At 44.5% G+C, this 27775-nt stretch overlaps 1 protein-coding gene across 3 annotated transcripts in view; it reads right to left on the bottom strand.

Annotated features, from left to right (window-relative positions):
* Window positions 1-22846, bottom strand: part of SSTR5 (somatostatin receptor 5) — a 34131-nt gene extending 11285 nt beyond the window's left edge. The window contains exon 1 of one of the 3 annotated variants that reach the window (XR_012250767.1): window positions 17246-19106. The gene's annotated coding sequence lies outside the window, so the exon portion shown is untranslated. Of the gene's footprint in view, window positions 1-17245; window positions 19107-22634 lie in introns of those variants that run through there. The other 2 variants (XM_073648436.1, XM_073648435.1) reach the window with 2 other exon arrangements.
* Between the last annotated feature and the right edge of the window lie 4929 nt (window positions 22847-27775).

The following is a 27775-nucleotide window of genomic DNA, read 5'->3' as shown; positions in this document are numbered from 1 at the left end:
GGATAATACACATAGTGATGTCACAGTACAGGGATAATACACACAATGATGTCACAGTACAGGGATAATACACACAATGATGTCACAGTACAGGGATAACACACACACAGTACAGGGATAACACACACAGTGATGTCACAGTACAGAGATAATACACACAGTGATGTCAGTGTACAGAGATAATACACACAGTGATGTCACAGTACAGGGATAATACACACAGTGATGTCAAAGTACAGGGATAACACACACAGTGATGTCACAGTACAGAGATAATACACACAGTGATGTCACAGTACAGAGATAATACTCACAGTGATGTCACAGTACAGGGATAATACACACAGTGATGTCACAGTACAGAGATAATACACACAGTGATGTCACAGTACAGGGATAATACACACAGTGATGTCACAGTACAGAGATAATACACACAGTAATGTCACAGTACAGAGATAATACACATAGTGATGTCACAGTACAGAGATAATACAGTGATGTCACAGTACAGAGATAATACACATAGTGATGTCACAGTACAGGGATAATAAACACAGTGATGTCACAGTACAGGGATAATATACACACAGTGATGTCACAGTACAGGGATAATACACACAGTGATGTCACAGTACAGACATAATACACACAGTGATGTCACAGTACAGGGATAATACACATAGTGATGTCACAGTACAGGGATAATACGCACAGTGATGTCACAGTACAGGGATAATATACACACAGTGATGTCACAGTACAGGGATAATACACACAGTGATGTCACAGTACAGACATAATACACACAGTGATGTCACTGTACAGGGATAATACACATAGTGATGTCACAGTACAGGGATAATACACACAGTGATGTCACAGTACAGAGATAATACACACAGTGATGTCACAGTACAGGGATAATAAACACAGTGATGTCACAGTACAGAGATAACACACACCCTGATGTCACAGTACAGGTATAATACACACAATGATGTCACAGTACAGGGATAATACACATAGTGATGTCACAGTACAGGGATAATACACATAGTGATGTCACAGTACAGGGATAATACACACAATGATGTCACAGTACAGGGATAATACACACAATGATGTCACAGTACAGGGAAAACACACACACAGTACAGGGATAACACACACAGTGATGTCACAGTACAGAGATAATACACACAGTGATGTCACAGTACAGGGATAATACACACAGTGATGTCACAGTACAGGGATAACACACACAGTGATGTCACAGTACAGAGATAATACACACAGTGATGTCACAGTACAGAGATAATACACACAGTGATGTCACAGTACAGGGATAATACACACAGTGATGTCACAGTACAGAGATAATACACACAGTGATGTCACAGTACAGGGATAATACACACAGTAATGTCACAGTACAGAGATAATACACACAGTAATGTCACAGTACAGAGATAATACACATAGTGATGTCACAGTACAGAGATAATACACACAGTGATGTCACAGTACAGAGATAATACACATAGTGATGTCACAGTACAGAGATAATACACACAGTGATGTCACAGTGTAGGGATAATACACACAGTGATGTCACAGTACAGCGATAATACACACAGTGATGTCACAGTACAGGGATAATACACACAGTGATGTCACAGTACAGGGATAATACACACAGTGATGTCACAGTACAGCGATAATACACACAGTGATGTCACAGTACAGGGATGATACACACAGTGATGTCACAGTACAGGGATGATACACACAGTGATGTCACAGTACAGGGATAATAAACACAGTGATGTCACAGTACAGGGATAATACACAGTGATGTCACAGTACAGGGATAATACACAGTGATGTCACAGTACAGTGATAATACACACAGTGATGTCACAGTATAGGGATAATACACACAGTGATGTCACATTACAGAGATAATACACGCAGTGATGTCACAGTACAGGGATAATACACACAGTGATGTCACAGTACAGAGATAATACACACAGTGATGTCACAGTACAGAGATTATACACACAGTGATGTCACAGTACAGAGATAATACACACAGTGATATCACAGTACAGGGATATTACACACAGTGATGTCACAGTACAGGGATAATATACACACAGTGATGTCACAGTACAGGGATAATACACACAGTGATGTCACAGTACAGAGATAATACACACAGTGATGTCACAGTACAGGGATAATACACACAGTGATTTCACAGTACAGGGATAATACACATAGTGATGTCACAGTACAGAGATAATACACACAGTAATGTCACAGTACAGGGATAATACACACAGTGATGTCACAGTACAGGGATAATACACACAGTGATGTCACAGTACAGAGATAATACACACAGTGATGTCACAGTACAGGGATAATACATACAGTGATGTCACAGTACAGGGATAATACACACAGTGATGTCACAGTTCAGGGATAATAAACACAGTGATGTCACAGTACAGTGATAATACACACAGTGATGTCACAGTACAGGGATAATACACAGTGATGTCACAGTACAGTGATAATACACACAGTGATGCCACAGTACAGGGATAATACACACAGTGATGTCACAGTACAGAGATAATACACACAGTGATGTCACATTACAGAGATAATACACACAGTGATGTCACAGTACAGGGATAATACACAGTGATGTCACAGTACAGGGATAATACACACAGTGATGTCACAGTACAGAGATAATACACACAGTGATGTCACAGTACAGGGATAATACACATAGTGATGTCACAGTACAGGGATAATACGCACAGTGATGTCACAGTACAGGGATAATATACACACAGTGATGTCACAGTACAGGGATAATACACACAGTGATGTCACAGTACAGACATAATACACACAGTGATGTCACAGTACAGGGATAATACACATAGTGATGTCACAGTACAGGGATAACACACACAGTGATGTCACAGTACAGAGATAATACACACAGTGATGTCACAGTACAGGGATAATAAACACAGTGATGTCACAGTACAGAGATAACACACACCCTGATGTCACAGTACAGGTATAATACACACAATGATGTCACAGTACAGGGATAATACACATAGTGATGTCACAGTACAGGGATAATACACATAGTGATGTCACAGTACAGGGATAATACACACAATGATGTCACAGTACAGGGATAATACACACAATGATGTCACAGTACAGGGATAACACACACAGTACAGGGATAACACACACAGTGATGTCACAGTACAGAGATAATACACACAGTGATGTCACAGTACAGAGATAATACACACAGTGATGTCACAGTACAGGGATAATACACACAGTGATGTCACAGTACAGGGATAACACACACAGTGATGTCACAGTACAGAGATAATACACACAGTGATGTCACAGTACAGAGATAATACACACAGTGATGTCACAGTACAGGGATAATACACACAGTGATGTCACAGTACAGAGATAATACACACAGTGATGTCACAGTACAGGGATAATACACACAGTGATGTCACAGTACAGAGATAATACACACAGTAATGTCACAGTACAGAGATAATACACACAGTGATGTCACAGTACAGAGATAATACACATAGTGATGTCACAGTACAGAGATAATACACACAGTGATGTCACAGTGTAGGGATAATACACACAGTGATGTCACAGTACAGCGATAATACACACAGTGATGTCACAGTACAGGGATAATAAACACAGTGATGTCACAGTACAGGGATAATACACACAGTGATGTCACAGTACAGGGATGATACACACAGTGATGTCACAGTACAGGGATAATAAACACAGTGATGTCACAGTACAGGGATAATACACACAGTGATGTCACAGTACAGGGATAATACACAGTGATGTCACAGTACAGTGATAATACACACAGTGATGTCACAGTATAGGGATAATACACACAGTGATGTCACATTACAGAGATAATGCACGCAGTGATGTCACAGTACAGGGATAATACACACAGTGATGTCACAGTACAGAGATAATACACACAGTGATGTCACAGTACAGGGATAATACACACAGTGATGTCACAGTACAGAGATTATACACACAGTGATGTCACAGTACAGAGATTATACACACAGTGATGTCACAGTACAGAGATAATACACACAGTGATATCACAGTACAGGGATAATACACACAGTGATGTCACAGTACCGGGATAATACACACAGTGATGTCACAGTACAGGGATAATACACACAGTGATGTCACAGTACAGGGATAATACACACAGTGATGTCACAGTACAGAGATAATACACACAGTGATGTCACAGTACAGGGATAATACACACAGTCATGTCACAGTACAGAGATTATACACACAGTGATGTCACAGTACAGAGATAATACACACAGTGATGTCACAGTACAGGGATAATACACACAGTGATGTCACAGTACAGGGATAATACACACAGTGATGTCACAGTACAGGGATATTACACACAGTGATGTCACAGTACAGGGATATTACACACAGTGATGTCACAGTACAGAGATAATACACACAGTGATGTCACAGTACAGAGATAATACACACAGTGATGTCACAGTACAGGGATAATACACACAGTGATTTCACAGTACAGGGATAATACACATAGTGATGTCACAGTACAGAGATAATACACACATTAATGTCACAGTACAGGGATAATACACACAGTGATGTCACAGTACAGGGATCATACACATAGTGATGTCACAGTACAGAGATAATACACACAGTGATGTCACAGTACAGGGATAATACATACAGTGATGTCACAGTACAGGGATAATACACACAGTGATGTCACAGTTCAGGGATAATAAACACAGTGATGTCACAGTACAGTGATAATACACACAGTGATGTCACAGTACAGGGATAATACACAGTGATGTCACAGTACAGTGATAATACACACAGTGATGCCACAGTACAGGGATAATACACACAGTGATGTCACAGTACAGAGATAATACACACAGTGATGTCACATTACAGAGATAATACACACAGTGATGTCACAGTACAGGGATAATACACAGTGATGTCACAGTACAGGGATAATACACACAGTGATGTCACAGTACAGAGATAATGCACACAGTGATGTCACAGTACAGGGATAATACACACAGTGATGTCACAGTACAGAGATAATACACACAGTGATGTCACAGTACAGAGATAATACACACAGTGATGTCACAGTACAGGAATAATACACACAGTGATGTCACAGTACAGGGATAATACACACAGTGATGTCACAGTACAGAGATAATATACACAATGATGTCACAGTACAGAGAAAATACACACAGTGATGTCACAGTGCAGGGATAATACACACAGTGATGTCACAGTACAGGGATAATATACACAGTGATGTCACAGTACAGAGATAATACACACAGCGATGTCACAGTACAGAGATAATACACACAGTGATGTCACAGTACAGGGATAATACACACAGTGATGTCACAGTACAGCGATAATACACACAGTGATGTCACAGTACAGAGATAATACACACAGTGATGTCACAGTACAGAAATAATACACACAGTGATGTCACAGTACAGGGATAATACACACAGTGATGTCACAGTACAGAGATAATAAACACAGTGATGTCACAGTACAGGGATAATACACACAGTGATGTCACAGTACAGGGATAATACACACAGTGATGTCACAGTACAGGGATAATACACACAGTGATGTCACAGTACAGCGATAATACACACAGTGATGTCACAGTACAGAGATAATACACACAGTGATGTCACAGTACAGAAATAATACACACAGTGATGTCACAGTACAGGGATAATACACACAGTGATGTCACAGTACAGAGATAATAAACACAGTGATGTCACAGTACAGGGATAATACACACAGTGATGTCACAGTACAGGGATAATACACACAGTGATGTCACAGTACAGGGATAATACACACAGTGATGTCACAGTACAGAGATAATACACACAGTGATGTCACAGTACAGAGATAATACACACAGTGATGTCACAGTACAGGGATAATACACACAGTGATGTCACAGTACAGGGATAATACACACAGTGATGTCACAGTACAGCGATAATACACACAGTGATGTCACAGTACAGGGATAATACACACAGTTATGTCACAGTACAGAGATAATACACACAGTGATGTCACAGTACAGGGATAATAGACACAGTGATGTCACAGTACAGGGATAATACACACAGTGATGTCACAGTACAGAGATAGTATACACAGTGATGTCACAGTGCAGAGAAAATACACACAGTGATGTCACAGTGCAGGGATAATACACACAGTGATGTCACAGTACAGGGATAATACATACAGTGATGTCACAGTACAGGGATAATACACACAGTGATGTCACAGTACTGCGATAATACACACAGTGATGTCACAGTACAGGGATAATACACACAGTGATGTCACAGTACAGGGATAATACACAGTGATGTCACAGTACAGGGATAATACACAGTGATGTCACAGTACAGGGGTAATACACAGTGATGTCACAGTACAGAGATAATGAATAAGTAATACTATGGAAAAAAGAATAATACACACCGCAGTGGTAATCATGGGTAAAATTCAGAATATGATTGGATTTGTCTTTGCATCCCATAGTGATCACTAACATTGTCAGACTGCGGTGCTGAGGGCCCACCAGTAACCAACTCCAGGGTCCCACTATCCAACTACATGCAAATATTACTTTATCCTTAATCACAAATTTCTATAACAATGAACGTGGTAGATTGTTAAATGAATAAGTTGCTGCCTTTGTCTGTACTTAGTGATACGAGTATATTGTGCCAAGTGTCGCTCATATAAGGGTTTGGTGGCCACTCCTGCAGGGGGGCCCACCGGAGGATTCTCCTGCTCTGCTGTGGGCCAGTCCAAGCCTGCCTACATCTGAGTGGAACTGATCCCTTTAATTATTGGGCACACTGCAGTTTCTATAGTAAAATCTAAGAACTAATGCAGATCCCATTACTAGAGGGTGGAAATAAACTGTCCCGCAGGCATTCTGCGTCCATATATCCCTTCCCCCTTAGCACATTCTCTCCAATGTTAGATAAGCTGGACCCCCTCCCACAAATTAAACAAGCCACAGGTTTTTATTTGCTGGGGCCACCAGTGATCAGTGGTAGAAAGTACCCGGCAGAAAGTGCTCAGTTCCTCTGCAGCTCCCCCACAGGGCAAAAAAGGTATTACACAATGGAAATCAATAGGAAGCGAGTTCCCACAGAGAGTCACGTTCTGAGAGGCGATTTCCCTCTTTTGACTCCATATATTCTAATAATGTTTTTCCAGAATCCCGCAGGCCCTTTAAGTGAATGGCTTTAATTGCTGTAATTCCTCCGGCAATACGTCCTTAGCATTAAATCCGCTATAAACCTCTTCATCGTTTGCTGCCGGTGGGTTCAGCACTAATATCACACACTCCTTGTACAGTTATGCCAGGGAATTACACATCCTGGGAGCGCTACGGCAGCGGCGCTGCTATTGTCTCCGGGATTAGTGGCAGAGGTTTATACTAATCTTGTCCTGGAGCGGGACGTGGGCTGTATTGCGCGACTGCTCCGCTTATTTATTGGCCGTGCCCGGCTGCTTGGGAACAGACCTTTTGTATCAATTTTAGAATCTTTTTTGCTTTCATTGAACATTTTAGAATTATACAAAAATATTGCAAACTTCTACATTTAAAATTCAGCCTTTCCCCTTTAAATGCTCAATAACTTGGGAGTAGAAGTTTTTGGGACCTTGATTGAGAGTCACAATGAGCCCCCATTCTTGTCTTGATAGCGTGCTCCTTAATCATAGGGAGAACTCCTTAATGACTGGGCAGAGTGTTCGCTCAGCCTAATCACAGAGAGAACTGTGCAGCCATACAGTTAGAGCTGCACAGTCCTCTGTCTCCATCCTGCCTGCACCTCTATGACCACCATAAGAGACCATTAATGTACAGCTAAAACACTGGAAAACTTCTACTCCACCCACTCCAAGGACTTAGAAATAACCATTGGTCTGCGCTAGACCACCAGAGATCCCTCCATTTACACCTTTCCTACCTTGCACCACCAGCATTCCAACATTTTTCCCCCTTTAAAAGCCCTAGACCACCAGGGATCCTTATGTTTTCCATGCTTTAACTGCCCTAGACTACCAATGTTCCTCAATTTTTTCTGGTTTCACTGCCCTAGACCACCAGGGATCTCTACTTTTACCCCTTTCACTGCCCTAGACTACCAGGGATCTCTACTTTTACCCCTTTCACTGCCCTAGACCACCAGGGATCTCGACTTTTACCCCTTTCACTGCCCTAGACCACCAGGGATCTCTACTTTTACCCCTTTCACTGCCCTAGAATACCAACGTTCCTCCATTTTTTCTGGTTTCACTGCCCTAGACCACCAGGGATCTCTACTTTTACCCCTTTCACAGCCCTAGACTAACAGGGATGCCTACATCTTCCCCTTTCACTGCCTTAGACTACCTGAAATCTCTACTTTTACTTCTTTCACTGTTCTAAGCCACCAGGATCCCTACATTTCCCTCCGTGTCACTGCCCTAGACCACCAGAGATCCCTACATTTACACTTTTCCCTACCCTGCACCATCAGCATTCCAACATTTTTCCCCTTTAAAAGCCATAGCCCACCAGGGATCCTTACATTTTCCACAGTTTAACTACCCTAGATTACCAGCATTCCTACATTTTTCTGGTTTCACTACCCTATACCACAGGGATCCCTACTTTTACCCCTTTCACTTCCTTAGACCACCAGAGATCTCTACTTTTACTCCTTTCACTGGCTTAGTCAACCATGATTCCTACATTTTTTCCGTGTCACTGCCCTTGACCACCAGGGATTCCTACATTTTACACCTTTCCCTACCCTACACCATCAGCATTCCGACATTTTTCCCCTTTTAACTGCTCTAGACCACCAGGGATTCTTACGTTTTCCCACATTTAACTGCCCTAGACTACCAACATTCTTACATTTTTCTGGTTTCGCTGCCCTAGACCACCAGGGATCCCAATTTTTCATCCTGCCACTGCACTTGTATCTCTAAATTTTCTTACTTTCATGGCCCTAGACCACCAGAGAGATCTACTTTTACCTCTTTCATTGGCCTAAGCCATCAGGATTTCTACAGTTCCCTCCGTGTCACTGCCCTAGACAACCTACTTTTACCCATTTTGCTTCTCTAGACCACCAGGGATCCCAACATCTCCATGTTTCACTGCCCTAGACCACCAGGGATCCCAACATGGATACTGAATTTTAACATCTTACTTCATTAGACCACTAAGTATACTGACATTAACTCTTTCACAGTCCTAGACCACAAGGGATTTTGCATTAAACCTTTCATTCCATTAGATAACCAGGGTTGATGCCACTAAAACCTTTAGGGCCTTAGACTATGGTGTTAATTTTTTCACTTCACTAGACCACCAGGGATACTGTCATTAACGTCTCATTGCCCTAGACCACAAGGAATACTGACATTATTAACCCATTCACTGGCCTTGTTCATCATGGATGCTGACAACAACACCTTCACTTTCATAGACACCAGGAATATTAATATTAATTCCTCTATTGCCCCAGACCACCAGGGATGCAGACAATCTTCACTGCACTAGACACGGATTTTAATACTATTTCAGTACTCACTATTTGTGATGAAGACCCTATAATTATAAGTTATCATCTCTAGATTGGAAAAAGGATAACTTTCTGATCATTGGGGGTCCGACCAATGGGATCCCCGGAGATCCTGAGAATGGATCTCAGGAACAGGGATCTCTGTCTTGAATGGAGCAACGGTGCGAAAGCTCGACCTCCGCTCCATCTATTGACTATGGAACTGCTGGAAATCCAGCGCTCGGCCATTTCCAGCAGTCTCATTTTTAGGATAACTTACGATTTTGGGAGTAACCCTTTAAGTATTTTTGACATTTAGAGAATACTAAAACGTGTATTTTATTTTTTTCTCTCCTAAAACAGAACAATAAATATCTTCTCTGCTTTATGGAAGCGTTCGGAGAAATCAATCTGTGGATTCGTGATTGATAATAATCAGCGAAATTCTGATGTCATGTGATGGTTTACAGAATCCTGCCCTCTAGTGGCCATTGCCTGCACCTGCTACAGGGACAATATTGCTTTCTACGGCTCTGACTGCCTGTGGCTGAGAATTAAAGGCGTTTCCCAGTTTTGTGTGAATCCAGTTTAATCATCGTATACTGGAAAGTCCTTCACCTTATCAATACAATTTGTTTGATTATTGAGGGCAATTTCATTATCTCTGGCTATCGACTCCAAAAAATGGGGGCCGCACCCCAAAGTCAGATGATAAAAAAAAGGATGTTAATCCGCCCATGCCGGGATTGTAAGAGGTTTTGGTGACAATATTGGGGTCTGTGCACTCATCTCTGCATGGAAAAGAGCAGCTTTTATTTTTCTATCTCTCCATCTTTCTTCCAGTGGTCTGAGGTGAGGGCCCCCCTTATCCTTGTTCCATCTGTGTCCTCCATGCTGACACCACCCCACTCTCCTGGGCAGTGAGTGAATAGGTGGAGTAATGGTCACTGCTGGAGACTCCACACCCGCCGTTTCCCATTGATTCCATGTTACTAAGTGACTGTCCAAATGCTGAATGTGGAGGAGATAAGCGGCGTCCCCTGCACCGCCCACTATTTCCTCTCATCACCTCTTCTCTATTGGCCCTTCTTCTCTAGTCCCCTCTTCTCTCTCATCCCCTCTACTCTATAGGACCCTCTTCTCTCTCGGCCCCTGTTCTCTCTCGGCCCCTCTTCTCTCTCTGCCCCCCTTCTCTCTCGGACCCTCTTCTCTATCGGCCCTTCTTCTCTAGTCCCCTCTTCTTTCTCATCCCCTCTTCTCTCTCATCCCCTCTGCTCTATAGGATTCTCTTCTCTCTCGGACCCTCTTCTCTCTTGGACCCTCTTCTCTCTCGGACCCTCATCTCTCTCGGACTCCCTTCTCTCTCTGACCCTCTTCTCTCTCGGACCCTCTTCTCTCTCGGACCCCCTCTCTCAGCCCCTCTTCTCTTGACCCCTCTTCTCTCTTGGCCCCTCTTCTCTTTCAATCTCCTTTTCTCTTTCTGACCCTGTTCTCTCTCTGACCCTGTTCTCTCTCAGCCCCTCTTCTCTCTCGGACCCTCTTCTCTCTCGGACCCCCTCTCTCAGCCCCTCTTCTCTTGACCCCTCTTCTCTCTTGGCCCCTCTTCTCTTTCAATCTCCTTTTCTCTCTCTGACCCTCTTCACTCTCTGCCCCTGTTCTCTCTCAGCCCCTCTTCTCTCTCGGACCCTCTTCTCTCTCGAACCCTCTTCTCTCTCGGACCCCCTCTCTCAGCCCCTCTTCTCTTGACCCCTCTTCTCTCTTGGCCCCTCTTCTCTCTCAATCTCCTCTTCTCTCTCTGACCCTCTTCTCTCTCGGTCCCTTTTCTCTATCAGCTCCTCTTCTTTCTCCAACCCTCTTCTCTCTCAGACCCTCTTATCTTGGACCCTCTTCTCTGTCAGCTCCTCTTCTCTCTCTCATCTCCTCTTCTATCTCAGACCCTCTTCCCTCAGCCCTTTTCTCTCTTGGACCCTCTCCTCTCTCTGACCCTTTTCTCTCTCAGCTCCTCTTCTCTCTCAGCCCCTGTCCTCTCTCGGACCCTCTCCTCTCTCAGACCCTTTTCTCTCTCAGCTCCTCTTCTCTCTCAGCCCCTTTCCTCTCTCGGACCCTCTCCTCTCTCGGACCCTTTTCTCTCTTGGACCCTCTCCTCTCTCGGACCCTCTCCTCTCTCGGACCCTCTTCTCTATCAGCTCCTCTTCTTTCTCCGACCCTCTTCTCTCTCAGACCCTCTTATCTTGATCCTTATTCTCTCGGACCCTCTTCTCTCTCAGCTCCTCTTCTCTCTTGTCCCCTTTTCTCTCTCAGACCATCTTCTCTCTCGGCCCCTCTTCTCTCTGCCCCAGTAATCCCCCAATATTTATTCTGCTCTGAGCGGAGTATGTTCCTCCTCTGTCATATCCCAGTGATGTCAATCATTAACCTACAGGAGACATTCGCCCTGGGCAGATACGGGCACAGGACTGGAAACCCTGATTGTCACCTAGTTAACCTCTCACTTCCACAGCTACATTCCAGTACAGCAACCAATTTGAGCAGTGGAGTCGCCAAGACCTGGTACCAGGGGCACCAGCCTTTACCACACTTGTGCCCTTCATTCTTCCAGTGGCTCAGCCGGTCCCATATACCACAATCTCCTCTGTATACCAGCAGTGTATACACTGCATATATATCACTGCATTGCATTGCATACTAAGCTATGGACTATTCAGAGGTCTCGGAAAGCTGAGTGGTTACCACTTGTTTAGTGATGCAACCCCAGTTTTAATCTAAACACAGAATTTGGTAATTTTGAGTCAAAAACCTTTGTTATTTTTGTTTTTGGGAAAGCTGGATGACCGGCAATGTGGCTGCCACTGTTGCTTCTATAGGAGATGCCACCCAGCTCTCCCCAGAGTCTGTCTAATTGGTAGTGATATGGTAGGGTGGGTTATGTTACTGCACAACCAGGCGGGAAAAGGCCATTCGGGGTTCTGGAAAAGCTGGATGGGAACCAATATTGGGAGCTATTGATAAATAGAACGATAGATAGATAGATAGATAGATAGATAGATAGATAATAGATAGATAGATAGATAGAAGATAGATGATAGATAGATAGATAGATAGATAATAGATAGATAGATAGATAGAAGATAGATGATAGATAGATAGATGATAGATAAAAGAAAGATGATAGATAGATGATAGATAATAGATAGATAGATAGATGATAGATAATAGATAATAGATAGATGATAGATAATAGATGATAGAGAGAGATAGATAATAGATGATAGATAGATAGATAGATAGATAGATAATAGATAATAGATAATAGATAGATAATAGATGATAGATAATAGATGATAGATAATAGAGAGATAATAGATAGATAGATAATATATAGATAATAGATAGATGATAGATAATAGATAGATAATAGATAGATAATAGATAGATGATAGATAATAGATAGATAAAAGATAGGTAATAGATAGATAATAGATAGATAATAGATAGATAATAGATAGACGATAGATAGATAATAGATAGAAAGATAGATAATAGATAGATAATAGATGATAGATAGATAATAGATAGATGATAGATAGATAGATGATAGATAGATAATAGATAGATAATAGATAGATAATAGATAGATGATAGATAATAGATAGATAATAGATAATAGATAGATGATAGATAATAGATAGATAATAAATGATAGATAATATATAGATAGATAGATAGATAGATAATAGATAGATAATAGATGATAGATAGATAATAGATAGATGATAGATAGATAGATGATAGATAGATAATAGATAGATAATAGATAGATAATAGATAGATGATAGATAATAGATAGATAATAGATAATAGATAGATGATAGATAATAGATAGATAATAAATGATAGATAATATATAGATAGATAATAGATAGATGATAGATAGATAATAGATAATAGATGATAGATAGATAATAGACAGAATTTAGGATGTGGATATAACCAGAATTTGAGGTACAAACATAACGTCGGGATTTGGGAGGAGCACAGAGCTGGAAGTTGGGACGAGACCTAGAAATGAGAAGGCAAACTCAGCCAGGATCTTGGATATGGGCACACAAAGGATTTTGTTGGCACAGATAAATAGCCAGAATTTGGGAAACACACACAGCTAATATTTAGAGAACAGGTGTAATCAGACCTCAGGGTTCAAAGCTCAGCCAGGAATGAGGGTGCAGAGACAGCCAGGAGTGAGGGAGCAGAGACAGCCAGGAGTGAGGGAGCAGAGACAGCCAGGAGTGAGGGAGCAGAGACAGCCAGGAGTGAGGGTGCAGAGACAGCCAGGAGTGAGGGAGCAGAGACAGCCAGGAGTGAGGGAGCAGAGACAGCCAGGAGTGAGGGAGCAGAGACAGCCAGGAGTGAGGGAGCAGAGACAGCCAGGAGTGAGGGAGCAGAGACAGCCAGGAGTGAGGGAGCAGAGACAGCCAGGAGTGAGGGAGCAGAGACAGCCAGGAGTGAGGGAGCAGAGACAGCCAGGAGTGAGGGAGCAGAGACAGCCAGGAGTGAGGGAGCAGAGACAGCCAGGAGTGAGGGAGCAGAGACAGCCAGGAGTGAGGGAGCAGAGACAGCCAGGAGTGAGGGAGCAGAGACAGCCAGGAGTGAGGGAGCAGAGACAGCCAGGAGTGAGGGTGTAGAGACAGCCAGGAGTGAGGGAGCAGAGACAGCCAGGAGTGAGGGTGTAGAGACAGCCAGGAGTGAGGGAGCAGAGACAGCCAGGAGTGAGGGAGCAGAGACAGCCAGGAGTGAGGGAGCAGAGACAGCCAGGAGTGAGGGAGCAGAGACAGCCAGGAGTGAGGGAGCAGAGACAGCCAGGAGTGAGAGAGCAGAGACAGCCAGGAGTGAGGGAGCAGAGACAGCCAGGAGTGAGGGAGCAGAGACAGCCAGGAGTGAGGGAGCAGAGACAGCCAGGAGTGAGGGAGCAGAGACAGCCAGGAGTGAGGGAGCAGAGACAGCCAGGAGTGAGAGAGCAGAGACAGCCAGGAGTGAGGGAGCAGAGACAGTCAGGAGTGAGGGAGCAGAGACAGCCAGGAGTGAGGGAGCAGAGACAGCCAGGAGTGAGGGAGCAGAGACAGCCAGGAGTGAGGGAGCAGAGACAGCCAGGAGTGAGGGAGCAGAGACAGCCAGGAGTGAGGGAGCAGAGACAGCCAGGAGTGAGGGTGCAGAGACAGCCAGGAGTGAGGGAGCAGAGACAGCCAGGAGTGAGGGAGCAGAGACAGCCAGGAGTGAGGGAGCAGAGACAGCCAGGAGTGAGGGTGTAGAGACAGCCAGGAGTGAGGGAGCAGAGACAGCCAGGAGTGAGGGAGCAGAGACAGCCAGGAGTGAGGGAGCAGAGACAGCCAGGAGTGAGGGAGCAGAGACAGCCAGGAGTGAGAGAGCAGAGACAGCCAGGAGTGAGGGAGCAAAGACAGCCAGGAGTGAGGGAGCAGAGACAGCCAGGAGTGAGGGTGCAGAGACAGCCAGGAGTGAGGGAGCAGAGACAGCCAGGAGTGAGGGAGCAGAGACAGCCAGGAGTGAGGGTGTAGAGACAGCCAGGAGTGAGGGAGCAGAGACAGCCAGGAGTGAGGGAGCAGAGACAGCCAGGAGTGAGGGAGCAGAGACAGCCAGGAGTGAGAGAGCAGAGACAGCCAGGAGTGAGGGAGCAGAGACAGCCAGGAGTGAGGGTGTAGAGACAGCCAGGAGTGAGGGAGCAGAGACAGCCAGGAGTGAGGGAGCAGAGACAGCCAGGAGTGAGGGAGCAGAGACAGCCAGGAGTGAGAGAGCAGAGACAGCCAGGAGTGAGGGAGCAGAGACAGCCAGGAGTGAGGGAGCAGAGACAGCCAGGAGTGAGGGAGCAGAGACAGCCAGGAGTGAGGGAGCAGAGACAGCCAGGAGTGAGGGTGCAGAGACAGCCAGGAGTGAGGGAGCAGAGACAGCCAGGAGTGAGGGTGCACAGACAGCCAGGAGTGAGGGAGCAGAGACAGCCAGGAGTGAGGGAGCAGAGACAGCCAGGAGTGAGGGAGCAGAGACAGCCAGGAGTGAGGGTGTAGAGACAGCCAGGAGTGAGGGAGCAGAGACAGCCAGGAGTGAGGGTGTAGAGACAGCCAGGAGTGAGGGTGCAGAGACAGCCAGGAGTGAGGGTGTAGAGACAGCCAGGAGTGAGGGTGCAGAGACAGCCAGGAGTGAGGGTGCAGAGACAGCCAGGAGTGAGGGAGCAGAGACAGCCAGGAGTGAGGGAGCAGAGACAGCCAGGAGTGAGGGAGCAGAGACAGCCAGGAGTGAGGGTGCAGAGACAGCCAGGAGTGAGGGTGCAGAGACAGCCAGGAGTGAGGGTGCAGAGACAGCCAGGAGTGAGGGTGCAGAGACAGCCAGGAGTGAGGGAGCAGAGACAGCCAGGAGTGAGGGAGCAGAGACAGCCAGGAGTGAGGGTGCAGAGACAGCCAGGAGTGAGGGTGCAGAGACAGTCAGGAGTGAGGGTGCAGAGACAGCCAGGAGTGAGGGAGCAGAGACAGCCAGGAGTGAGGGAGCAGAGACAGCCAGGAGTGAGGGAGCAGAGACAGCCAGGAGTGAGGGAGCAGAGACAGTCAGAATATGGCTTATTATAGACTGCAAGCTTGATTAACACAGCCAGGATTTGGGGTACAGGATTGGGGGGCAGCAGAGCCAATACTAGGCTTTTCCCTTAACTAAATATATTTACCAAGGCTGAAAAGTATATTAGTACCCAGAACCCGAGACCTAAAGTCTGTACGTCCTGCCAGCCCCCTGGCTGTACACATCCCCCCACACGTGTTATATGTATAATCACTTAACATCTATTCTATAAGCTGAGGGTGGAGGCTTCACAGCTAGAATGGAGAAGCTGAGCGGATCCAACAACAGGGGAAGATCCATAAAGAGCAGTGGCTCGAAATATCCAGCTCTAAATGTACCATCATCATCATCACCCGGCTCCCAATGACGGGATCTCACTGGTCAGAGATGGCTATCAGGACTTTCTTTCCTATTGGTAATACAGATGTAGCAGAGCTGAGTTTGTCATAAGAAGCAGTAGACGGTGACATCGCACTATGTTCTCGGTGAATTTACATGGGACTGCAGGTGTCTTTTGAACGTTGTTTTAATTCAATTTAGTGATGAAATTTCACACACTGCAGCCGGCGCTCAGCTCCGCTACATCCAGCCCCTGTGTATGGACCGGAGCGTCCCCGGAGCAGTGATGATGATGATGATGATGATGATGATGATCTCAGGCTGACAACAAGCTCAGCTCCGCTACATCCAGCCCCTGTGTATGGACCGGAGCGTCCCCGGAGCAGTGATGATGATGATGATGATGATGATGATCTCAGGCTGACAACAAGCTCAGCTCTGCTACATCCGCCGCACCGGCCACTTACCGGAATCCGTCTTGTCTTCTCTGCTGCTCTCAGCAAGTTTCCCATATTTCCTCGAGACTCGCAGGTAAAATCCTCAGCTCTTCACTCCCCTCCTCAGTGGTGCAGGTGAGTTCTCCTGAATAGTCAGTAGTGCAGCCGGCTTCTATTCACTAGTCTTCAGTAGTGCAGCCGACTTCTTTGGAAACGACCTCAGTGGTGCAGGCTGCACCTGTCTACCTATCTCCAGCAGGCACAGACCGATCCTGTGTAACAGTTCTCAGTCGTGCAGTTCGCACCTGTTCTTGGTAGCACAATCTGATTCACTTCAGCAGTTTTCAGTAGTGCAGACTGCTCATTTTGTATAATCCTCAGTAGTACAGGTTGAACCTGTTCAATAATCCCAGTGGTGCAGTCTGATTCTGTGCACCTGTTCTCAGTAGTGGAGCCCTGATCCAGCCCTACGGTCCACAGTAGTGCAGTCTGACTTTTTACACCTGTCCTCGGTAGTGCAGCCTGATTTTTACACCTGTCCTCAGTAGTGCAGTCTGTTTCTGTGCACCTGTCCTCAATAGTGCAGCCTGCTTCTGTGCACCTGTCCTCAGTAGTGCAGCCTGCCTCTGTGCACCTGTCCTCAGTAGTGCAGCCTGCCTCTGTGCACCTGTCCTCAGTAGTGCAGCCTGATTTTGTGCATCTGTCCTCAGTAGTGCAGCCTGCTTTTGTGCACCTGTCCTCAGTAGTGCATCCTGCCTCTGTGCACCTGTCCTCAGTAGTGCAGCCTGCTTCTGTGCACCTTTCCTCAGTAGTGCAGCCTGCCTCTGTGCACCTGTCCTCAGTAGTGCAGCCTGCTTCTGTGCACCTGTCCTCAGTAGTGCAGCCTGCCTCTGTGCACCTGTCCTCAGTAGTGCAGCCTGCCTCTGTGCACTTGTCTTCAGTAGTGCAGCCTGCTTCTGTGCACCTGTCCTCAGTAGTGCAGCCTGCCTCTGTGCACCTGTCCTCAGTAGTGCAGCCTGCCTCTGTTCACCTGTCCTCAGTAGTGCAGCCTGCTTCTGTGCACCTGTCCTCAGTAGTGCAGCCTGCTTCTGTGCACCTGTCCTCAGTAGTGCAGCCTATCTCTGTGCACCTGTCCTCAGTACTGCAGCCTGCTTCTGTGTATCTGTCCTCAGTAGTGCAGCCTGCTTCTGTGCACCTGTCCTCAGTAGTGCAGCCTATCTCTGTGCACCTGTCCTCAGTACTGCAGCCTGCTTCTGTGTATCTGTCCTCAGTAGTGCAGCCTGCTTCTGTGCACCTGTCCTCAGTAGTGCAGCCTGCTTCTGTGCACCTGTCTTCAGTAGTGCAGCCTACCTCTGTGCACCTGTCCTCAGTAGTGCAGCCTGCTTCTGTGCACCTGTCCTCAGCAGTCCCAGCTTCTTCTCTGCTCACCTCCAGGATCACCCTCCAGTCATTGTGGTCGGAGTCTCCTCCTCACTGGTGACAAATCCACTCACATTGTCTGTAGGCAGGAGAGCAACAGGCTGCCCCTGTGGATGAGTTCAGAGTGGGGTCCTCCTCCACCTGCTGAGCTGCACACTACAAGAGAGGAGCTGAGCGACCAGCAGCTCCTGTGTGATCAGCCTCTCACTGTGATGTGGGGGGACATCCCTCCTGTGCAGGACCAGACACCTGCAGAGCCTCATACACACTGCACTGCGCAGCCAGCATCACTATGGGAAGGTGTGCGCTGCCTAAGACAGGCACTCAGGGGAGGAGAGGAGAAGAGAGGAGAAGAGGGGAGAAAGGAAGAAGAGGGAAAAGGAGAGGAAAGAAGAGAAGAGGGGAAGGAGAGGAAAAAAGGGTAGGGGAAAAGAGGGAAGAGAAAAAGCAAGAAAAGGAGAGGAGAGAAGAGGGGGAGGAGAGGGAAAAGGAGAGGAAAGAAGGGTAGGGGAAAAGAGGGGAGAGAAAAAGCAAGAAAAGGAGAGGAGAGAAGAGGGAGAGGAGAAGAGGAGAGGAAAGAAGGGTAGGGGAAAAGAGGGGAGAGAAAAATCAAGAAAAGGAGAGGAGAGAAGAGGAAAGAGGGGGAGGAGAAGAGGAGAGGAAAGAAGGGTAAGGGAAAAGAGGGGAGAGAAAAAGCAAGAAAAGGAGAGGAGAGAAGAGAGAAGAGGGGAAGGAGGAGAGGAAAGAAGGGTAGGGGAAAAGAGGGGAGAGAAAAAGCAAGAAAAGGAGAGGAGAGAAGAGGGGGAGGAGAAGAGGAGAGGAAAGAAGGGTAAGGGAAAAGAGGGGAGAGAAAAAGCAAGAAAAGGAGAGGAGAGAAGAGGGAAGAGGGGGAGGAGAAGAGGAGAGGAAAGAAGGGTAGGGGAAAAGAGGGGAGAGAAAAAGCAAGGAAAGGAGAGGAGAGAAGAGGGGAAGGAGGAGAGGAAAGAAGGGTAGGGGAAAAGAGGGGAGAGAAAAAAGCAAGAAAAGGAGAGGAGAGAAGAGGTGGAGGAGAAGAGGAGAGGAAAGAAGGGTAGGGGAAAAGAGGGGAGAGAGAAAGCAAGGAAATGAGAGGAGAGGAAAAGAAGGGAGAGGAGTAAAGAATAGGAGGGAGAGAGAGGTAAAGAGGGGAGAGGAGGAGAGGAGAGAAGAGGGGAAGAGGAGGAAAGAATAGGAGAAATGACAGGATAGAGGACAGGAGGAGAGGAAATAAGGGTAGGTGTAAAGAGTGGATTTAGGAGGAAAGAATAGGAGAAGAGAAGAAGACGGGAGAGATAAAGCAAGAATAAAATAGGAGAGAATAAGGGAAAAGGCGAAAGGAAGGAAAGAATAAGAGGAGAGAAGAGGGAAAAGAGGAGAAAGAAGAGGAGAGGAAAGGAGAAGAGATTAGGAGAGGAGAGAAGTGTAGGTAATAGGAAAGAAGAGAGGAAATGAAAAAAAAAGAGGGAAGAGGATAAAATAGGAGAAAGGAGTACAGGAGACAAAAAGAGATGAAAGGAGATGAGCAAAGAGGAGAAGGAGAAAAGAGAGGAGAGGAGAGAAGTAGAGTGGAGAGGGCAGGAGAGGAAAGAGGAGAGAGAAATGAAGGGGAGAGAAGAGGAGAAGTGAGGAGAGAAGAGGTGGTGGGTGGCCCAGGATTGGCAGGACTGACACAACCCTGGTGAAACCCCCTGCCCCATGGGGTGAGGCTGGTGACATGAAGCGATGGCTGAGCGCTATGTGCAGATACTGGGCTGCTGTGGGACAAGAACTCTCTGTATCCTGACAGCTTCCCCATGTGCCATAGATTGACTCCCAGTCTCTGTAATATGTCATTATATCTTGTGATGTCATCAGTTATAATGGTGAATGGTGACAGTGATGTCATGACTTGTGTAGTGTCAGGCAGTTGTACCCAGATCAGCAGCCATTAGAGAATCTTTAGACCTGGCTTGGAGGTTCAGTGCAGGAGGAAAGCAGCTCTGATGTACTATTATCTTTTGTGGCCACAGGGGAGGGAGATAGAAGAAAGCAGCACAGAGAGAGTATTACTTCTTTTGGCTCTGGGGAAGGGAGATAGAAGACAGCAGCTCTGATGTAGTATTAGCTCTTTTGGCTCCAGGGAAGGGAGGTAAAGAAAATTAGTTCAGTAGCTGAGGATAAAGGGTAGAAGTGCAGGTAAAGGTGATCTACTCAGGTGCTGCAACACCACTTGTAGCCACCAGGGGGAGCCCATATACTCATTCTTCCAGTACTGACCCTCAGCTGATTATTAGGAGCCCATTATGTGCGTAGACAGCTCCCCCATGACTACACATTCTCTATTACAGGTAACTGAGAATCTGGATGAGACCTCAGCAGTCACAGATCGGTATCCCCAGCGCTCAGGTCTCCATCTGTAGCGATCATCTGCAGCGCTCATCTCCATACACCTAAATTATCCACCAGAATCACAATCCTCTAGACAATTGCATCTCATTCATTCCATGGAAGCAAATATTTGAATACAGTTTCCTGGGAGGCGTCGCTGCCGGGCACTGGAATCTCCGTCTGAGCAGACACAGACCTCCGGGGACGGGCAGGATCGAGCACCATTATCATCAGCTTCAGGACATATTTACCTTCCTGATATACAATTAACTGCAGGGTCTGAGCGGAGACTAAAGAAACAGGATCGGACACAATCTTGAATCATTTATACATATAATCTGAGAGCAGCATGATGTAGGGGCAGATACCCTGATTCCAGTAATGTGTCACTTACTGGTCTGCTTGCTGCAGTTTGGATAGAATCCCTGTTTTCTCTGAGGTAGATGTAATAGTGCTAGGAATGCGGAGCTGTGTATAACCCCGCCCACATCACTGATTGGCTGCTTCCTGTGCACAATGTAGCCATCTTCCAATCAGTGGTGGGGGCGTGGTAACACAGATTAGAAGGACTGCTGTGCATGTGACAGCTAGTCCAGCAGTGATAATCTCCTGCTGATAAAACACTGATTGTAATGAAAACTACAGCAAGCTGCTGAACAAGTGACACATCCCTGGAATCAGGCTCAGATTCCCTTTAAGACCCTTCTGAAAGTAATGTTCTACCAAACATTTTCATTGCCATGATCCCAAGTCTCGGCCGGAAAAGGGGAATGCTTATGCTTTTAGAAATCCTACGGCACTCTTTGCAAAAGCATTTCTGATTTTTCTGAGCAGAGTTAAGAGGGAAATCTATGGCGCCTCTCAAAAAAGGGGCTCACTCCAGATTGCCATCCTTGCCAGTAGTCCAGATTTTTTCCAGGAAATTTCATTAGCTAGGTATATATATATGTTATACCCTGCCCAAAAGTGGGTATTTTATGGGTGCTCATGGGTATTCTCAGGCTACTCCTGGGCAGTCCCAAGCGAGGGACTTAAAAAGGTTCGTCCACCTTTGAGGATATTATTTTTCCTTGTAATTGGAGCTATAAATCATATTTGTATTTGGGTTTCATTAAAAATTTGGCACATTTTTTCCCTTCTGTAGACTTTGTGGTGAACTGGCTATTGCTGGGCTGCAGAATGAGTTAACTGAGAATCAGTCAGTGAGCTGGCTATCACAGTTTGATGGTGTGTAACTCTTTCATCTGTCTTTTTCTGAGCTCTTCTCAGCTGATTTTTGACCACAGACCACATCAAAGATAGTGATCTCCCGGCCTAAAAATGTGATGGGGGCAGCGGATCCTCTGGTCCTGGGTGTTGTGTGCTGGCGTCAATCAGGTCCTGACAGGAGCCGCAATTTTGTAATTGCCCCAAACTAAGAATTTGTCTGCTTATACATTAGGGGCCATGACTTGAAGCTCGTGGGCCCCAGGCAGATGGGACCTAGAAGTGCCGTGTCTTTTGAGGCCGAGGGTTTTGGGGGCGTCTTCAGGTGCGAGGGCAGGGGCACGACGATGGGGGATGAAAGTCATATTGAAGAAAGGATATCGGGCCGGACGTCATACCCAGCGCTCACATGCTCAAATAAAAGTGAATTCCTTGGCAGCTGCAGATATCGCCCTCCAGGCTGATAACGCGTCCCCTTCTCTCCGCCACGCCGAGCCGATAATGACGCCCTTATCTCTGCTCCATATTTATCTGTAATTGCATCAAGAAGTTACCGAGGACTTAGTAACCGAGAACACAGAGATGACGGCGTTACGTCGCCTGTCAGTGTGCAAACAGCGCCCTGTGCCCGATCCTGCGGGTGACGTTAATGATCAGACATGCGGGTCACATCGGGTTGATCATTACCTGTAGTAACATTGTCACACGAGTCATCCCAGGGGCACAACACGTGGTATAAGGAGAGTTCTCATATATAGTGACATGCCGGTATAACCTGGGCATCGCCTGTATATAATTATATATGTACAGCCGGTATAACCTGGGCATCTCCTGTATATAATTATATATGTACAGCTGGTATAACCTGGGCATCTCCTGTGTATAATTATATATGTACAGCTGGTATAACCTGGGCATCTCCTGTATATAATTATATATGTACAGCTGGTATAACCTGGGCATCTCCTGTATATAATTATATATGTACAGCCGGTATAACCTGGGTATCTCCTGTATATAATTATATATGTACAGCCGGTATAACCTGGGCATGTCCTGTATATAATTATATATGTACAGCCGGTATAACCTGGGCATCTCCTGTATATAATTATATATGTACAGCTGGTATAACCTGGGCATCTCCTGTATATAATTATATAAGTACAGCTGGTATAACCTGGGCATCTCCTGTATATAATTATATATGTACAGCCGGTATAACCTGGGTATGTTCTGTATATAATTATATAAGTACAGCTGGTATAACCTTGGTATTTTACGTATATAATTACGGTATATATGTACAGCTGGCATAAGTTATACATCTTTTTGTATTTAGTGATATGGAGCATGCTGGTATAACCTGGGTATCTATAAAAATGTAAAATATATACTAAGCAATATTACACTATGATTAGTCTTTTCATTGCCAATAAGGCTTTTCCCGGTTGCTGCAGATTGCTGGTTCTTCCTGCAGTGATACATCAGCTTGTCTTTCATCATATACGCGAACATATAGTGATGGCTCTAAATTGTCTATTTATCATAAAAATAAGCCATTTTCATCCTACACCTCAAACTGTCAATTTATCAAGATCATCCCCTAGAAGGGTCGGGGGTGGGGGATAATCAACGCAGACAAGATAATGAGAACCATGAAAATAAACTGTAATTTTCCTATCATATATCACCTGACAAGTCACATGTGCCACTGACCTCCTGGACTAATGGCCTGCGTCATAAGACTCATGACCTTAAGTAAGGCGCCCATGAAGAATAGACCATCCTTGTATCTAAGAGAATCTGGAGAACTTGTGTGACGGATGCACAATATAACCTCTCTTGGCTTGTCATACATGAATCTGGTCAAGTCTGAACATGTGCCGAGCAGGTGTAGGTAAATAGGCATGGATGTATGGTCAGTGCGGTGATGTGGTGCCCTCATACCTATTACATTGGTTCATGATCAAGGGGACATAGCTGACAATGGCCGAAGACAAAAATATCTATGGCGACCCATGTCCATTCCCACATTGCCAAAAGTCAACTAATTTTCCAACTGGTAGCTACAGAATGTAATTTTGGTTGTTAGTCTCGAATGTTAACGGATTCTCATTGGCTTGACCAGACTGGAAAAGTCACGGAAGTACGATGAGAAAAATCTTAAGTTGTTAAATGTACAGCCCTAAGAAGTCACTGAGGATATAAAAAAAAGATACAGAAAGACATAATAAAAGTCACAGAAGAGAAGATGATACTAAAAGTCACATAAGAGAAAACTATATTAAAAGTCACAGAACAAAGTAACAAAGCAAAAGTCAAAGACGATAACACCATGGTAATAGTCACAGAAGAAAATAACATACAAAAAGTCTAAGAAGAGACCATAGAAAAAGTCACAGAAAAATAGACCATACTCAAAGTCACAGAAGAAAATCATATACTAAGAGTCACAGAAGAGAAGACCATAGCAATAGTCAAATAAGAGAAGAACATAGCAATACTCATAGAAGATAAGTCCATAGTAATAGTCATAGAAGATAAGTCCATAGTTATAGTCATAGAAGAGAAGAACATAGCAATAGTCACAGAAGAGAAGACCATAGCAATAGTCACAGAAGAGAAGAACATAGCAATAGTCACAGAAGAGAAGAATACAGTAACAGTCACAGAAGATAAGACCATAGTAATAGTCACAGAAGAGAAGAACATAGCAATAGTCACAGAAGAGAAGACCATAGTAATAGTCACAGAAGGAAAGACCATAGCAATAGTCACAGAAGAGAAGACCATAGTAATAGTCACAGAAGAGAAGACCATAGCAATAGTCACAGAAGAGAAGAACATAGCAATAGTCACAGAAGAGAAGACCATAGTAATAGTCACAGAAGGAAAGACCATAGCAATAGTCACAGAAGAGAAGACCATAGTAATAGTCACAGAAGAGAAGACCATAGTAATAGTCACAGAAGAGAAGACCATAGTAATAGTCAAATAAGAGAAGACCATAGTAATAGTCACAGAAGAGAAGACCATAGTAATAGTCAAATAAGAGAAGACCATAGTAATAGTCACAGAAGAGAAGACCATAGTAATAGTCACAGAAGAGAAGACCATAGTAATAGTCACAGAAGAGAAGACCATAGTAATAGTCACAGAAGAGAAGACCATAGTAATAGTCAAATAAGAGAAGACCATAGTAATAGTCACAGAAGAGAAGACCATAGTAATAGTCAAATAAGAGAAGACCATAGTAATAGTCACAGAAGAGAAGACCATAGTAATAGTCAAATAAGAGAAGACCATAGTAATAGTCACAGAAGAGAAGACCATAGTAATAGTCACAGAAGAGAAGACCATAGTAATAGTCACAGAAGAGAAGACCATAGTAATAGTCACAGAAGAGAAGACCATAGTAATAGTCAAATAAGAGAAGACCATAGTAATAGTCACAGAAGAGAAGACCATAGTAATAGTCACAGAAGAGAAGACCACAGTAATAGTCAAATAAGAGAAGACCATAGTAATAGTCACAGAAGAGAAGACCATAGTAATAGTCACAGAAGAGAAGACCATAGTAATAGTCAAATAAGAGAAGACCATAGTAATAGTCACAGAAGAGAAGACCATAGTAATAGTCACAGAAGAGAAGAACATAGTAATAGTCACAGAAGAGAAGACCAGAGTAATAGTCACAGAAGAGACGAACATAGCAATAGTCACAGAAGAGAAGACCATAGTAATAGTCACAGAAGAGAAGACCAGAGTAATAGTTACAGAAGAGAAGTCCATAGTAATAGTCAAAGAAGAGAAGACCATAGTAATAGTTACCGAAGAGAAGTCCATAGCAATAGTCACAGAAGAGAAGACCATAGTAATAGTCACAGAAGAGAAGACCATAGTAATAGTCACAGAAGAGAAGACCATAGTAATAGTCACAGAAGAGAAGACCATACTAATAGCCACAGAAGAGAAGACCATAGTAATAGCCACTGAAGGGAAGAACATAGTAATAGTCACAGAAGAGAAGACCATAGTAATAGTCAAATAAGAGAAGACCATAGTAATAGTCACAGAAGAGAAGACCATAGTAATAGTCACAGAAGAGAAGAACATAGTAATAGTTACAGAAGAGAAGAACATAGTAATAGTTACAGAAGAGAAGACCATAGTAATAGCCACAGAAGAGAAGACCATAGTAATAGCCACAGAAGAGAAGAACATAGTAATAGCCACAGAAGAGAAGACCATAGTAATAGTCACAGAAGAGAAGACCATAGCAATAGTCACAGAAGAGAAGACCATAGCAATAGTCACAGAAGAGAAGACCATAGCAATAGCCACAGAAGAGAAGACCATAGCAATAGTCACAGAAGAGAAGACCATAGTAATAGTTACAGAAGAGAAGAACATAGTAATAGTCACAGAAGAGAAGACCATAGCAATAGTCACAGAAGAGAAGTCCATAGCAATAGTCACAGAAGAGAAGACCATAGCAATAGTCACAGAAGAGAAGACCATAGCAATAGTCACAGAAGAGAAGACGATAGCAATAGCCACAGAAGAGAAGACCATAGCAATAGTCACAGAAGAGAAGACCATAGTAATAGTTACAGAAGAGAAGAACATAGTAATAGTCACAAAGAGAAGACCATAGTAATAGTCACAGAAGAGAAGACCATAGCAATAGTCACAGAAGAGAAGACCATAGCAATAGTCACAGAAGAGAAGACGATAGCAATAGCCACAGAAGAGAAGACCATAGCAATAGTCACAGAAGAGAAGACCATAGTAATAGTTACAGAAGAGAAGAACATAGTAATAGTCACAAAGAGAAGACCATAGCAATAGCCACAGAAGAGAAGACCATAGTAATAGTCACAGAAGAGAAGACCATAGTAATAGTCACAGAAGAGAAGACCATAGTAATAGTCACAGAAGAGAAGACCACAGTAATAGTCAAATAAGAGAAGACCATAGTAATAGTCACAGAAGAGAAGACCATAGTAATAGTCACAGAAGAGAAGACCATAGTAATAGTCACAGAAGAGAAGACCATAGTAATAGTCAAATAAGAGAAGACCATAGTAATAGTCACAGAAGAGAAGAACATAGTCATAGTCAAATAAGGGAAGAACATAGCAATAGTCACAGAAGAGACGAACATAGCAATAGTCACAGAAGAGAAGACCATAGCAATAGTCACAGAAGAGAAGACCAGAGTAATAGTCACAGAAGAGACGAACATAGCAATAGTCACAGAAGAGAAGACCATAGTAATAGTCACAGAAGAGAAGACCATAGTAATAGTCACAGAAGAGAAGACCAGAGTAATAGTTACAGAAGAGAAGTCCATAGTAATAGTCAAAGAAGAGAAGACCATAGTAATAGTCACAGAAGAGAAGACCATAGTAATAGTCACAGAAGAGAAGACCATAGTAATAGTCACAGAAGAGAAGACCATAGTAATAGTCACAGAAGAGAAGACCATAGTAATAGTCACAGAAGAGAAGACCATACTAATAGCCACAGAAGAGAAGACCATAG

This window comes from Phyllobates terribilis, unplaced genomic scaffold (genome assembly GCF_046119375.1).
Source record: "Phyllobates terribilis strain yellow unplaced genomic scaffold, ASM4611937v1 Scaffold_9__5_contigs__length_417890890, whole genome shotgun sequence".
Taxonomy (NCBI): domain Eukaryota; kingdom Metazoa; phylum Chordata; class Amphibia; order Anura; family Dendrobatidae; genus Phyllobates; species Phyllobates terribilis.
This window is presented reverse-complemented; position numbering and strand designations above follow the sequence as displayed.